At 31.5% G+C, this 16,824-nt stretch overlaps 1 long non-coding RNA gene across 1 annotated transcript; it reads left to right on the forward strand.

Annotated features, from left to right (window-relative positions):
* The first annotated feature begins 427 nt into the window (after positions 1–427).
* LOC132037635 (uncharacterized) lies at positions 428–4,250 on the forward strand. Its single transcript, XR_009409940.1, has 2 exons — positions 428–2,023; positions 2,344–4,250. It is a non-coding gene; the product is annotated as an uncharacterized LOC132037635 (long non-coding RNA).
* Positions 4,251–16,824: the final 12,574 nt, after the last annotated feature.

Consider the following 16,824-nt stretch of genomic DNA (forward strand, 5'->3'; position numbering starts at 1 on the left):
TTCGTTCCAAACATGTAATTCGTCTTCTAACATGTATATTTCCTCTTTCTCTCTCGCAAATCAAACGATAAAAAGTGCATGTTGTACATATAATTGAAACTTAGGGCCCGTTTGGCCATGAAATTTTTCACTTTTTTCCAAAAAAATGTTTTTACTTTATTTGGAAATCAACGTTTGGCCATGAAAATTCCAAATACAACTTCTTGAAAAACACCAAAAAACTTGTTTTCACTTTCTACACATTCAAACAACCAAATATTCTTGGCAAAAACTATAACCAAACACAACTCCATCTTTGTTGAAGTATGATAAGGTAGAAAGGCAGTTTAGACATTTCACAATGTTAGTTAGTTAGCTAAGTGGTTTGAAGTTAAATACCTATAAATAGGACCTCAAAGTGTAATATGCATTAAGTTGAATAGATCAACTAATAGCTACATTTCTTCTCTCTACTTTTTTCCACTTCTCAATATCAATTTTCATCTTCATGATCCTATTAGTGTTTATTACTTGAATTCATTGATGATTTCATGGTATCAGAGTAGGATGAATTGAATCACTGCTATAATTAAGCATAAAACAGTCGATTGCTAAATTTCAATCGAAACAGAGAAATCAAAGAATTTCAAGGTTTTTCCAATCAAATTAGGGCAAAATTCAAGGTTTGTGAACAATATCAATGGAGATTACAACTGGTACTGAAGCTGGAAACACGAGTACTATAATAGGTGAATCGCAAACACATGTTGTGGATTATAATCATCCACCGTATCTTCAATCTACTGATGTAAGTTGAATTTCCACAATTACTTTCCAAATGAAAGGAACTGAAAACTATACTGTTTGGAACAAATCATTGTGTATTGCACTACTAGGAAGAAACAAATTAGATTTTGTGAATGGAAAGTGCAAGAAAGAAAACTATCTCGAGAATCTATGGGAACGTGTAAATGTGATTGTGTTATCCTAGCTTATAAATATTGTTGCGAGTAACTTGATAGGAGGATTAGTGTATGCAACGAATGCTCAATCAGTATGTGAAGATTTAAAGGAGAGGTTTTAAAAAATAAATGATTCAAGATCTTTTAATATACCTCAAGAAATTGCAAGTACAGTTCAAGGAAATCAGTTTGTGTCTGTGTATTATTCAAGATTGAAAGAATTATTGAATGAATTTGAATCTATGGTTCCAGTACTTGGTTGCAATTGTGATAGGTCTAAAGTTGTCATGTATGTACAGAGGCAAAAATTGTATCAATTTCTCATGGGACTGAATGAATCTTATTCTCAATCTAGAAGTCATATTTTGTTGCTAAGTCCTTTACCAAGTGTAAACCAGGCCTATTCAATGATTGTTAGTGATGAAAACCAAAAAGCTATGACAACTAGTAGTCCATCACTTCATCTATTTTGTTTGGGTCAGTATTTGGGAAAGAATCAAGCAATAAGTGAGACAGATGTTGTTGCAATGTATTCTAGAGCTGGAAACCAAAGCCAGAAATTCAAGAAAAGATACAATCCTAACTACAATCCAAATGCTTTTTGTGATCATTGCAAACTTAAAGGTCACTACAAGATAGATTGTTATAAGTTGGTTGGCTATCCTCTAGATCATCCTAAAGCAAATCAAGGAGACAACAGGTTTAATCAAAACCAGATGGACAACAAGTTTTAGTCTGATAACAGGTTCAAAGAAAGAGTAGGAAAAGGAGGACATGGTATACATACTGCACATAATGCAGTTGCAGAGCATTGGAATACTGGTAATTGGAATGCTGGTAATAGTCAAGGTGTACAAAATCAAGGATTTCCACCTATGAGTCATATGATGGGATCTCAGGCAGGATCTGGTGTCAACAATAGCTATCAAACAGACAATAGTGGCACTCCAAGTTTTCAACAACAGTTGGCACAGTTTCAAAAGACTGAAGGACCAAATCTGTCACAATCTCAATATGCTGAAATTTATCAAATGTTGCTGCTCAGTCTTAGTCTTCAAACACACATGCTACTAATATGACAGGTACCAATAGGGCCTTATTAGTCTCAAATGGTTTACCAGAATAGATCATAGACTCAGGGGCTACTGACCATATGACATCTGACTTAAATTTATTAGATAAAAATACTGTAGTTAAACCAGAAGTTGACAAGAGAGTAGTTCTTCCAAATGGAGGAGTTACTCATGTTAAACACACTGGTACTAGGGCAATATCAACTAGAAGAAATGTTCAAAATGTATTTTACATACCAGAATCTAAGTTTAATTTGCTTTCAGTGTCAAAACTAACTAGACAATTGAATTGTTTAGTCAAACTTTATCCTGATTTATATGTTTTTCAGGATCTTTTCACTGGAAAAGTGAAGAAAATAATGGTCTATACTATCTCATAAGGTCAAAACTCAGACTCACTAAGGAACAAATTGCTGGTTATAGGTTATCTTCTTCAATCAGTAACATCACTAGTGATGATGATCTTAGGCTATGGCATAAAAGAATGGGGCATATCCCTGCTATTACTCTTCAAAAACTATTTCCTGCAAAACTATCTAGTCTTACATTTCTGTGAAATAACTTCACAACATGTCCTTGTGCAAGGCAAACTAGATTGCCATTTCCTAAAAGTACTATAGTTAGTTCAAGACCTTTTGAGCTTGTACATATGGATGTGTGGGGACCTTATAAAACTGGTACTTTTGATGGTTATAAATCCTTTTTGACTGTAGTAGATGACTTTACAAAATTCACTTGGGTGTTTTTGTTGAGATTGAAATATGATGTATTCTTGCATATCAAAAATTTCTTATCTCTTATTCAAAATCAGTATGACACAAACGTTAGTTGTTAGAACTGACAATGAAACTGAATTCGTAAAATCTTTTTGTCATGCACTATTCACAAATCTAAGCATTATTCATCAAAAATCATATCCTTATACCCCTCAACAAAATGGGGTAGCTGAGAGGAAACATAGACATATTCTTGAGATCACAAGAGCTATTAGATTTCAAGCTCAAATTCCCATAAGGTTTTGGGGACACTGTGTACAGGCTGCAGTTTATATTATCAATAGATTAACTTCAAGTGTAATCAATAACTATTCTCCATATGAAAAACTAAACAACAGAAAACCTTCCTCATTACATTTTTGAGTACTAAGATGCCTATGTTTTGCTAAAATACTACAAACAACAGACGAGTTGCAGTCTAGAGCAAGAGCTACTATTCACATGGGCTATTCTGAAACACAAAAAGGATATATCCTATATGATATGGACAGTAAAAATTTCTTTGTACATAGAGGTGTGATTTTCAAGGAAGATATATTTCCTTTCTCAAAAATATCACAGACTACTACTCTATTTTCATCACCTGCACTTGGTCTTGAGCATGCTACTCTTACTCCTACTTTTCCTGTCTATACTAACATTGACAGGAATCACACAAATAGTTCGGAAGAAAATACAAGTGAAACATGTAATGCAAATGGAGAAATGCTCATAGAACATGCTGAAGTGCAACATGCAGAGATGCCTATTCAAGAACAACATGCAAAAATACAAGACGATCAACCAAATCAAAACATACAATAACAGGTGTAGCAAATTCAACCACCAACAAGGAAATCAAGTAGAGACAAACATCCACCATGTTGGATAAAAGAGTTTGTATCTCTAAATGTTCATGATGATATTTCTTATGCCTTATCTAAATACTTGACTTATGATCATTTATCTGCTAAATATAAAACATTTATATCTATTGTTTCAAATACTACTGAACCTGGTAATATGCAGAAGACGTAAAAGATCCAAGATGGGTTGAAGCTATGCAAGCAGAAGTAGATGCACTGCAGCAAAATAACACTTGGAAAATAGTTCCTCTACCAGATAGCAAAGTACCAATTAGATGCAAGTGGATATTCAAGATCAAGTATCAAGCCAGTGGAGAAATAGAGAGATTTAAAGCAAAACTAGTGCAAAAGGCTACAGCCAAAGACGAAGGAATAGATTATCAAGAAACCTTCAGTCCAGTTGTGAAGATGGTAACTTTGAGAACTATCTTGGCATTAGCAGCCGCTAGGAAATGGCATATACACCAAATGGATGTGTATAATGCTTTCCTTCAAGGTGTCTTATATGATGAAATCTACATGGAATTACCACAGGGATTTCAGAGTTAGGGGAAAACTAAACAAGTATGCAGACTCACAAAATTCTTATATGGACTGAAACATGCTCCAAGACAATGGAATGCAAAACTACAATAAGTTCTACTCAGGTTCAAGTTTGTCCAAAGTCAGTATGATCACTCATTATATACAAAGAAGACAAGCAGATATTCACAGCTATACTGGTGTATGTTGATAATATGTTAATCACTGGAGATACCTTAGAGACAATAATTAAAACCAAAACTGCTTTACAAGAAGCCTTTAAGATGAAGGATGTACGGGAGCTAAAATACTTCCTTGATATAGAATTTACAAGATCATAAAAAAGAATTTTAATGCATCAAAAGAAGTATGCATTGGAATTAATATAAGAATCTGGCTTGAATGCTGCTAAACCTGCAACCACCCATATGGATGCTAACATCAAAGTCACTATTGAAGAATATGATCAGCATATCAGAAGAATCAATGCTCAGCAAAGTAAAGAACAAGACAAGAAAGAAACACACACATAAGATGAACTACTTCAAGATAAGGCAGCTTATCAAAGACTGGTAGGAAAGTTGCTATATCTAACAGTCACAAGACCTGATATTGCTTATGAAGTATAGAATTTAAGTCAGTTTCTACAACAACCTAAAAGGTCACATGTAGAAACTGCACTGGAAATTGTTAGATACATCAAAACACAGCCTGGACAGGGAGTATCGCTGTCAAGTAACATAAAGGATACAGTCACAACATTTTGTGATGCTGAGTGGGCTGCATGCTCATTTTCAAGAAAATCAGTAACTGGCTTTGTAATAAAGCTAAATGATTCTCTTGTCTCTTGGAAGTCTAAGGAGCAGTAAATCATTTCTAGAAGCTCAACTGAGGCAGAATATAGGAGTATAACAACTACAGTATCAGAATTAACTTGGCTAACTGGTTTGGTCAAGGATTTGGGAGTACAACTACAATTGCCTGTATGCATTCGTAGTGATAGTAAGGTAGCTATTCAGATAGCAGCCAATCCAGTGTTCCATGAGAGGACAAAACACATAGAGATTGACTGCCACTTCATAAGGGAAAAGATTCAGCAAGGTTTAATCAAGACAGAGTACTTACAAACACATGAGCAGCCTGCATATATACTTACAAATGGGTTGAACAGAGTTCAACATGAATACCTTGTATCCAAGCTAGGTTTACTTAATATTTTTATGGCACCTAGCTTAAGGAGGAGTGTTGAAATATGATAATTAAGGCAGAAGGGCAGTTTGGATATTTCACAATATTAGTTAGTTAGTTAAGTGGTGAAAAGTTAAATACCTATAAATAGGACCTCAAATTGTAATATGCATTAAGTTGAATAGATCAACTAATGACTACATTTCTTCTCTCTACTTTCTTCTACTTCTCAATATCAATGTTCATCTTCATGATCCTATTAGTGTTTGTTACTTGAATTCATTAATGATTTCAATCTTCAACTTCAACTCCAACTCCAAAATACCAAATAAAGTGAAAAATATTTGGTTTTCATGGCCAAACGCCTACTTAGTTTTTTTCCTCTTTTTTTTTTTTTTCCAACTAAAATATCCTTTTGAACGTGCCATGAATATCTTGTCTAAAAATATTATGTTAAGTAAAAGGATAAAGGGATACAATCTAAACTAAATTGCGATGATAACAAGTGGACGATTATCCAATACAATAGTTTTTTTTTTTTTGAAAAAAAAAAAAAACTAGGAACCCTCAACTGCTACCCTTTAGGTGCGATCTGGATAAACCCTGCTTCAAGTTCAATAGCCCGCAAATCACACAGAAAATGTAAACAACACTAAACAAGTTCCGTCCGACGAGCTCAGACTGAGAAGGACGTTGGCAAGGAAAATCCATCTGAGGTCTCCAATCGTTAAGCATTGTTTTTCTTGTTGTTTTTTCAACTTTCAGATCCCACGATTTTTCCCTTTGTATTTAATTTGAGGAATTGCACTTCTGTTCACATACTACTATTTCAAGAGATCCTCTAAAGTTTACTTTAAAATACAGAACAAACCAAGCGCTAAAATCCAGCTTGCTTACATGCCAATGTGTTACTTAGTTCGCCGATCCTATTCAGGAATCAGAATTAAATAATTATTTTATTACTTAGTAGTAGATTGTTTTACCTTCCAAAAATGAACTCTTTTCCTGTAAATAGCTAAACATTCATGAATTATTATTTGAGTGAAGACGCTTAACAAGCCTTTATTTATTAGCGCAGAGTAATCTAATTGTTTATTCTTTCTGTTTTTGTAAGTCGAGGGTCTTTCGGAAATGGTCTCTTTGTCACATAAAGATAGAGGTAAGGTCTGCGTACATCCTATCCTCCCATACCCCACTTGTAGGACTACACTGGGTATGTTGTTGTTGGTGGTGGTGGTGCTGTTGTTGTTGATGGTGGTGCTGCTGCTGTTGTTGTAATTTTGTATTCACTAACTCGGATAATTTGGATTCATGTCATGTAAAGCTCCTTAAAGAGAAAATTGCTAGCTACTAAAAATTTCTCCATTCTCAAAGACTCGAATCTGAAACTTCTCATTAAAAATATGAAAATTTCGTACATCCAACAAATCTCTTGGTAGTTTTTGATTATTTATTTAAAAGATGACAATGTTGTCAAAGTTTGTCTCTTTTTCCCGTTGATCTAAAGAGATAGATTTATGTCATGTTTCATTGTTATTCTTGGATTCTCTCGAATTAATGAAAATCAACCAATAAGTTGGGTCTCTTATTTAAAAAGGAAAAGGAATAAGTCAGACATCCAATTGATTCTTAATCCTTATTCCTTTCATTGATTAAATTAAGTGGTATCCTTCTCATAATTTGTAACGAAACAGCGTGTACCCTTGCAAGTTGCAAGAGTTAACACATAAGTAATTAGTTATAATAAGGTTACCCAGGTGTTGTTACATTCAACGAGTACATCGACATAATCCTTACATTGGTCAATAAAAGCTATACAATAATGTATTTTGTTGTTTGAAATGTCCGAAAAGGTAAATTAATTAGCAAAAGTATATGATTATTTTGAAGCAACTCTTGGAATTGATTGTTTAACCAATTAATAAAGTCAGCGATATTAGAAGCATTAACATTATCCCAATTGAACTTTCATATATTTTCATCTTCATTATTTTTTCAACTATCTGCATATGTTGTTCTAATAATTTTGGCAGATTCGTTCGATGGCTTTCAGGAGTTTTTATCAGCACATTTTCTTTTTCTTTTTATAGCAAACATTTGTTTTCCGACGTGGTCAAAAGGTACTGGTGAGTATTTATAGCTTGATTATTGGAATAAACCCATAGTAAGGGTTATTATTGGGACCAGAGCTAGCATGAAAGGTATGAGTTTGATAGGACTCAATAATTTTGGTCAAAATTTACTAAATGCATGTACTTATATTAAACTTTAGAACACATAAATTTAAATTTCAGGACTCATAAAAACATTCCTGGATCAATCTCTGCATGTACAATAGCCATTTACAATTAATTAAGGCCTAGTGCAATTTTTCTCTCATCTTAAATGAAGATTGGAATTTCAAATCGTAATTCTTACGTTTGGTTTAATTAATCAAATACGTTCCAATTCCGAACCATACAAATTTCATGATTTGATTCGTTGTGAATAAATTCTCCTGACATTAGGTATCATTTAGTAAATTTCTGACCCAGAAATTGATCAAAGATGTAATGGCTGTGGGGCAAAATAGGCGAGAAACCATACATTTGCAGGCCCAAATCAATTGGGAACCAATCAAACTAGGGGAAAGAACTTTCTCGAATCCATCCAGCTTGCTGATTGTGTAGATCTAAATGTTTGGGCAAAACATATTTTTTAATAAGGGAAAACTATGTATATGCATGTTAAAGAAAAAATATTTACGAAATGTAGCGATAGTTTTAAAGCTATTTACAAAACATAACAATATTTTAGGGAACATTACGGATTTTCATATATTTTTCGTTTTTTAATTTTATTTTCAGAAAATATTTTTTTTTAAAAATTTATTTTAAACAAAAAAAAAAACAATTTTATATATATTTTTTTATGTTCAAAGGATTAAAAAATTACCTCAAATTTTTATGTATGAAAAATGTATGAAATGTGTATGTGTAAGCGAAATTTTTAATATAGTTTTTCATACACAAAATGTGAATGAAATTCTAAGTCTTGAACGAGATATACACATTTCATACCATTCTCATACATAAAATTTTAAGCGTAATGTTTCAGCCTAGATCGAGATATACACATTTTATACACAAAATTTGAGCGAATTTTTTAAGCCTTAAGCAAGATATACACATTTCATACACAAAAATTTAAGCGATTATTTTAAGTCTTGAATGTTATATCAAAGTTGTATACAATGTTATTGTAGTTGTATTAATTTTAGAGAAATCTAACATGAACTTTATACACGAAAATGTGAGCGAAATTCTAAGCCTTGAGCGAGATACAAATTTCATACCGTTTTTATACATACAAGTTTGAGGTGATTTCATACATAAATTTTTGAGCGAAAAAATATATAAAAAAAAAAATATATATTTTAATTTTTAAAAAAAAAATTATTTTGTTATAGGTTTGTAATGTTATGTTTTGAAAATAGAAAACTATTGTCACGTTTTGTAAATATATCTCCTTAATATGTATATGTACGTAATTTTCATATTGTTTGTATCGGTTACGTACATATCGACTAATTTTACAGCATATTTGTTGTCCTCATCAAAACATGTACTAAGTAATTTTATTTAGGGAAAAAGGTCAAAAATATCCCTACTTTGAAAAAAATTTAAAATATCATCCGAACTAATTTTGGGTCGAAAATGCCCTAAAGTTATTAAACTTTTCAAACATACCCCTCTTTTAACAGAAATATCCAATCCCCCCAAATAACTATTTTTTTTAGACCCAACTCAATAAAATATTAACCCCTAATCCACCAAACATCCCAAACGTTCTCTATCCCTGTTGCTAAAAATCTGAATCCCAGGGGGTTTAAATATGAACTATGGTTGCTAAAATCGTCAATCAACAACTCCCAATATAATGAATGTTAAGTAAGACAAAAAAAAAAAAAGAAAAAAAAAAAAGGTAAGAGTCTTTAGTATCAATATTTTATTCCAAACAATTATCTGTACTCTCAACTTTCATATTGATACGTTATCTCCACTTTGGGTCCACTTAGCTTTTAATACAGTAGAGTTCCCTTCTTATTACAGTCGTATCCAAATTGAAAGAGATGTAAGAACTAATTGAAGAATAGATTGCGGAGAAAGTTGATAAATTGATAGTTCACCCAGATTCAGTTTTTTGACTTATCATAAATAAATTGTGGTAGCACAAGAACTACTTAGCATTTAAAAAATCATATTGTTGTTACAGGGCAGAGCCAGTAAGCTCCATAGCAGAGCCAGCAAGGTCCATCTTTTACTAGCAATCACAGTGGAATTGCTTTACATTATTTAGGAGCCGTTTAGACATGATTTCATCTCATGAGATGAAATTATGTTTGAACATGTAATTTAAATTTCTTAAGTTGCAGTTTTTTTTATAAACATAAAAATCCGACAAGTTGTGAAAACCATCAATTTTTTTCCAATTCTTATACAATCTTACCAAATGATTAAATCATAATTCATAATAAAATTAATACGCTACTAAAAGCCATTCTAAAAAATACAACATCAATTAATCAAACTTAGTTCAATAAAAAAGAAAATTTAACATGAATAGTAATGTAACTACTCTTTAATATAATCTTTCCACATGGTAAACATGATTGGTAAATATATTTTACCAACTTGCAGATTAATATTTAATACAAATGGTTGGTAAATATATCTACCAACTTATGGGTCTTTTTTTTACAAACTATAAACGTATAGGTCAAATTTTATATTTATATTTTTTGAAATCATGAATTCAAATTCCGAATCATGCCTTTTTGGATGATTTGGAATTTCATCTCATGAGATGAAATCGCATGTCCAAACGCCTACTTAAACAAACTTCAAATTACAGGAGAGAGAACACTTGGTTTTTGGCAACAAATGCACTCTTCAGTGGAAATTAAGTTATTACTAACACTAAATTTGTAAAAGAAACAAGCCAAATCCTCTTGCCTCCTCCCCCCTCACCCCCAACCACCAAAAATGAATCTAGCAGCATACAAACTATGGATATGTAGAACTTCGCAGAAGACTATTGTCAGTCAAACATTTTGAAAAATTAATATAACTTATGGAATCTTTCTTCTTGAAATGCTTTGAAGCCGCTTTCTGTACCTTAATATCACCTGGGGAACGTTTGGGTATTGTTTGGTAGATTAGGGGTTAATATTTTATTGGGTCAGGTCAAAAAAATGGTGATTTGGGGCTTTAGATATTCCTGTTAAAAGAGGGATTTAATAACAGGAGGGGTATTTTTGACCCAAAATTAGTTCGGAGAATATTTTTAGCCCTTTTTCTAAAGTAGCGGAATATTTTTGACTTTTCCCTTTTATTTATAAGGTTTGACAAATAAAAGAAATCGCCTAGTATTTTCGCCTTCATTGAAATTTGAACCTAAAACTTTATAATTCACGACCATAGTGTTAACCACACCTTTCTAAAAGTTTGAATCCTTCATCAACAAGAGAAGCTCCTTTAGAATTAAGTAGGGGTGTCAATGGTACGGTTCGGGCGGTTATTTTATAAAATTTATACCATATCAATTTCTCGGTTATTTCATCTTGTAGAACCAAAATTAGATTTTCGAAACCATCCCGTCATGTCGGTTTCTCTTCGATATCGGTACGGTTCGGTTAATTTTCAGTTTTTTTTTTAAAAGAACATCATGTTACTGTCACTAGTAAAAGTTAAAGACACAATATCATACATACTTCTATAGGACTTCGATAAACACTCTCTAGATATTTTTACTGATTAAAAGGTGTTGAATCAAGAAAACATGAAAGACGACAATAATAGAGATTGATCCTACTATTCTATGGTTGCGTAAAATAATGTTAAGCAAAAATAAAAAATATATTTTACGTTGCATGAGGGGGAAAAATCAATCGAGATGAGATTCAATAACTAAGACTACTAAGATTGAGTATCCAACAAGAGAAGTTAACATCATAAGAGAGGAAAGATATCTAATACTTTGTAGCTTTCTATCCAAGATCGTTGTAATACCTTATGGCTTACTACTCGAGATGCTAGAACTAATTTAATTTCAATAGGAGTAATATAATAGGTTTCAGAGTTGGAACTTTAGGTGTTAATTACGTTGCCGGCTTGTAGTCATTTTCATCATCCCAGACCCAAGGCGAACATTTTAATATTTTATTATATTTAAATTTAATATGTAAAATATATTTTGCATAGATAAACTTATTCGGTTCGGTTTGGTATTTTTTTTGTTTATTTTTATAAAATTAAAAACCTACCTAATTATTCGGTACAGTTATAAATTTATACAAAAACCGTCGGTTTTATTAAAAGAAACCTAAAATCGGTTTGGTACGGTACGGTTCGATCGGTTAAGTCGGTTTTTTGAAAACCATTGACACTTCTAGAATTAAGATGTATGTATAGACGGCTCCTTCATATAAATTAGAGGTGAATTAACAAGAAGTTAAAATTCTATATATCAATCCATCACTATTGGAAGACAATATGAGCAAAAAGTTAAATTCCCTTTCTATTGAAAGAAACGTCGTTCTAAGGAAAGTGGGGAGCACCCCAAAAGCGGAGTTGCGCGATCAAAGGAAGTGAATTAACAAATGCATACAAGGACGAGTCTAATTGAATAAGTAGAATTCATCTAAGTATTTATATAATAAAAATAATAGATGCAAACATTCTGGAAGCAAAACTAGAGAAAATACTGGTTCACTCCATAAACTAAATACTTTGAACAAATACTGTTGGACTAACATAAATATATGGAATAATTTCGAGGCGCCCATCGGGTTTGAGCATAACACTCACCTTTCTCGCGTGGTTTGAGATATTACGTTCACCTCTCTTATTTTGATATTTTTATAACCAAACTTATTTAAATGATAGATTGTCTATAGTATCCCGAAACTACCCTTACCTTCCACCTTTAAGTTTTTAAATAAATATGAACCTCCTTTCACATTTCTCAAAATTGAATTAAGAAGATTTCAGGCAACTCATATTTCATTTTATTTAATTGGGTAGCAGACCAATAATTATTGTATATAACAAAATTTTCGTCCTTTTAACTTTTGCAAATAAAAAAGCGCATTTATTTATAAGCCTAAATATTTTTCTAACATGAAATTTTGAAAATATAAATTGTGATTCTCGCATTGGCTTGTAATTACTCTTTAACTCCACCTCATAATTTTAAGAGTTTAATTATCATTCAGACGAAAAAATAAAAATCCAAGTTTATTTTTCATGAGAATTTGAATATATACGAAGATCCTTAGTAGAAAATGTAAGTAGTTAACCATAACAAAGTCAATAAAAATTCACTTACAGTCTATATAATATTAAATATGACATACTCTTTTTTTCAATCTTTGCAAAATCAATCGAATTCAATTATTGCGCGAGGTAATTCATCTCATTCTCATCATTGCTTTATAATATATTTGAGGTTAGATTGTTAGAGAATGAAACTCTATTAGATTTACTATAACTCCATCCAATTTAATTAAGAAACACATTTAATTTCTTTTTGAGAAAGAAAAATTTCACTTATTACTCTAAAGGTAAAATTTTATACCAATTGCTGCAATCTACCGAGGTGGCATAAAAGAAAACATGCCAATGAATTTGATATTTCGTTTTAATATGAACTTATGAGTCCCTAGGGCCTTCTTTAGTTTTGAGAAATTCGGGAGGAGGTTTATATTTAAAAACCTAGAATTAGTAAAAGATGGAAGATGGTAGTTTCAGAATATTATAGAAATTTTATCATTTAAATGAGTTTGATTACAAAAATATCAAAATAAGGGAGGTAAATGTAATATCTCAAAACCATAAGGGTGGTGAGTGTTACGAAGCTAAATTCAAGGTAAGGTCTCTGAAATTATCCCTAAATAAATGCTTATCAAGAGAGTAGAAAATTCAAACAAAAATTAAAGGAGATGTTTGTACATAATTTGTTTTTTTGCCTTTCTAAAACCTGTTTGGTTTGTATAATCTTTTCACTCCAAATAAAGAAAGTTTTTTTCCTCATAAAATTTCAACATTTTTTCAAATGAAATACATGTTCAAAGATAACTTCAACTTTCAAACAATTTAACTTCAAATACTATTTTCTCCGAATATCACTCAAATCAACCAACTTCATTTTGAGCGCAGTGGCCCTGAAGTCCGAGCTTAACTACATAAAATGGACCTCAGAATGGTCCAAAGCTAAACGAAGAAATTGCGCGTGTTGTCCTTCAAATGGGTTGTCTTTAATTTTTTTACCCTTTAAATTATCTGGTCTTTAATTTTTACCCTTTACCAATTGAACTTATGCATACGGTGCATAAATTCTTTCAAGGGACAAAAGTCATACGAGAAATAACTTGTGCGATTCTGCAAAAATATATACTTACACCCTTTCAAAAGGGAAACTTACACAATTACTAGCAAATAAGTATTAAATTATGTAATCTATAACTATTTTCTAATTTACAGAATCTACCATATATACCCTATAAATGAGTAAAGGAGAAAATCTTTAGATATGGTAATTTTCCTATAAATAAGGTAATTAAATTTGATAGGTTATATTTTTTTCCTAAATTTAAGTAATCTATCCCTACAACTACCTATCAATAAGGAAACATTATCATCAAACCCTAGAAAAACTCCATTAACAGTGGAATTTGCTCATACACTCCATCTTCTATAAGGTATATTGTAATACTGTGTACTACATGCATATTATACAGAAGGTATTATTATGTCATATACTGTATATAATATACAAACTTAAATATATTAATTCCTACTATTATACCCACAAATATTTTATTAACATCTTTTCAATTACACTTACCAATTTGAAAATACCATATACATGGTATTATTATATTATATACTATATATAATATAAAACTTAAATATACTGATTCTCACAATTATACCTACAAATATTTTATTACCATCTTTTCAATTACACTAACCAATTTGAATATACCATATACATTTTTAGTATTTGCCCTTAGAAACAAAAATAGTGTGAAAAAGTGGCAACACATGCTTAGAAATATAAAAAAAATATAAAAAATTGAAAAGCTTAAGTAAGAAACTACAAATATTGCAGATCAGAAGACTTTGAATATGTATATAAAAGCAAAGCTTGAAAATTTGTATTTCTAAGAGCTTGAGGAAATGAATATGGAAGGGAGAGGACATGAAATTGAAAATTAGAGCACTTTTTGATTGATAAGGTAAGTTTTTAGGTGAGAGAATTACATTTTATTGTGTATTTAATTAGGAGAGATATTTTAGGAATATGAAAGACTAGTCAACTTGTCCGCGCTTTGCGCGGTCATAAGAGAAAATAGTAAATTTAGATATGATATTATATTACATTTGATCAAGATATAAGAAAGAACTTTTGTGCACGCGTATAAATACGTATATTTACTCAAATTAACTCCACAACTATGCATATCATCTTTAAGTTTATTTCATTCAAATCCTAAAGTATTTAAATGATTATTGTGATTGATGATCATGCATATTGCTGTTCCTGTTACACCTCTGGATCACCTACTATATGATGCACATGTTACGATGCAAGTTATTTTAAATTTTAAATTAATCAGATACTGAATATATAGCTTATAAATTTTGCAAGTGATCTATTTTTCTCTAAAATGCAATGAACCCGTGTATAATACATTCCTGCAATCCCTTTAGCTATGCATGTGAGTTCGAAAAATGTGTTTCCATTCTAGTCCTTTGACAACCAAAATCTTCTCCCTTGCTGCATTGATTATCTAGAATGATTTCCATATAATGTTATTGACGAGGCCATAGTGCATAGGAAATTTCGCTCGTACTCTGTCAAATTCTAATATAGTTTAAGATATCGTCCCACAGAGATTGAAAAATCTATGCTACGGACTTGTAGTATTTTTGCTTTGCTATTTGAGAGAATCAGATTGATGAAAGGAGAGTAGTGACTTAAATTTGTAAATTACTTTAACAAAAGAAACAACTTTCAAAAGATTATCTTAAAAGAAAGAGTTGGGAGTCGTTGAATCCACTTAGTGTATATATGACAATACAACCTTTTTTTTTTTAGTAAATTCCACAAAACAAAGAAATAGTTCCTAGACTTGATTTGTGTTATGAGGAATAAAGACCTCTTGCGATTAGTCCTTAAATCAATAAACTTATTTGAAACAATCCCCTCATGCGAGAATTAGAATTGAAAGAAATAAGATAGAGATCTCTCAAATCAATAAACTTATTTGAGACTGTCCCTCCGTGAGAATTAGGATGGAAAGAAATAAGATAAAGATTTAAACCTAAGAACTAACTTGAAATAACCCCTCCGTGAGAATTAGGATTAAAAGAAGCAAGTTCAAAGATTTAGAATAATAGATGACTAAAAATTATTATTACATATATATTTTATGTGATTATTATAGTATATTAATTTCCCTCCTTGTTAGAAGTACAAATTAATATAACTATAATCATAACACAAAATATACTAAGTAACGATAATGATTAGTAGAACATATCATTCCAACACAAGGTATGACACTTAAATAATATCAAGACGAGGAATGACTAAAATAAGATAATATAACATTACACCAAGTTTCATCAACTATCCCAACAAAAAGAGATTACTCCATTATGGACTTAGAAAAGAGAAAATATGAATTTAAGAAGCTAGAAATATTGAAAGACTTGGAGAAATATTTTTACTACAAAGGAAAGAAAAGAGAATAGAACAAGATTGACACTTTGTTTTCTAAATTATTGGATGATTTGTAAGCAAAATAATGCATCTATTTATAGGAAAATGTAGTCTCTCGCCCCTACGGGTGCATTCCTTGAAGTAGTGCTCACATCCGTGACCTTACTTGACGGGTGAGAGTATAATAATAGTTGACGGGTGAAAGACTTGCAACTTCTTTCTTGATGCCCACAGTTGACCGGTGTGAATATGAAGCGGTGACACCCGTGAATTTCACACTCGATGGGTGTGAGTATGAAGCGGTGACACCCGTGGATTTCAACACTTGACGGGTGTGAGTATGAAGCGGTGAAACCCGTGGATTTTGCAACTCTTTTCTTGATGCCCACAATTGATGGGTGTGAGTATGAAGCGGTGACACCCGTGGATTTCAACACTTGATGGGTGTGAGTATGAAGCGGTGACACCCGTGGATTTTGCAACTTCTCCCAATGTTGTCTTTTGTAATTCCACATGTAAAACTCCATGGTTATGACTTATGAATTCGTGATTGCACCTATTGAATTCTTTGCTTACTTCTTTGACAATTTATTTCTTCTATATTCTTTTCTGTATTACTCTTCTTCCTGTAGAAATTGTCAGAAAATATGCGAGAATAGGATATATTTATTCATGTTTTATTTAAAAACTTATTTTTATATACAAAATA

This window comes from Lycium ferocissimum, chromosome 11 (assembly GCF_029784015.1).
Source record: "Lycium ferocissimum isolate CSIRO_LF1 chromosome 11, AGI_CSIRO_Lferr_CH_V1, whole genome shotgun sequence".
Taxonomy (NCBI): Eukaryota; Viridiplantae; Streptophyta; class Magnoliopsida; order Solanales; family Solanaceae; genus Lycium; species Lycium ferocissimum.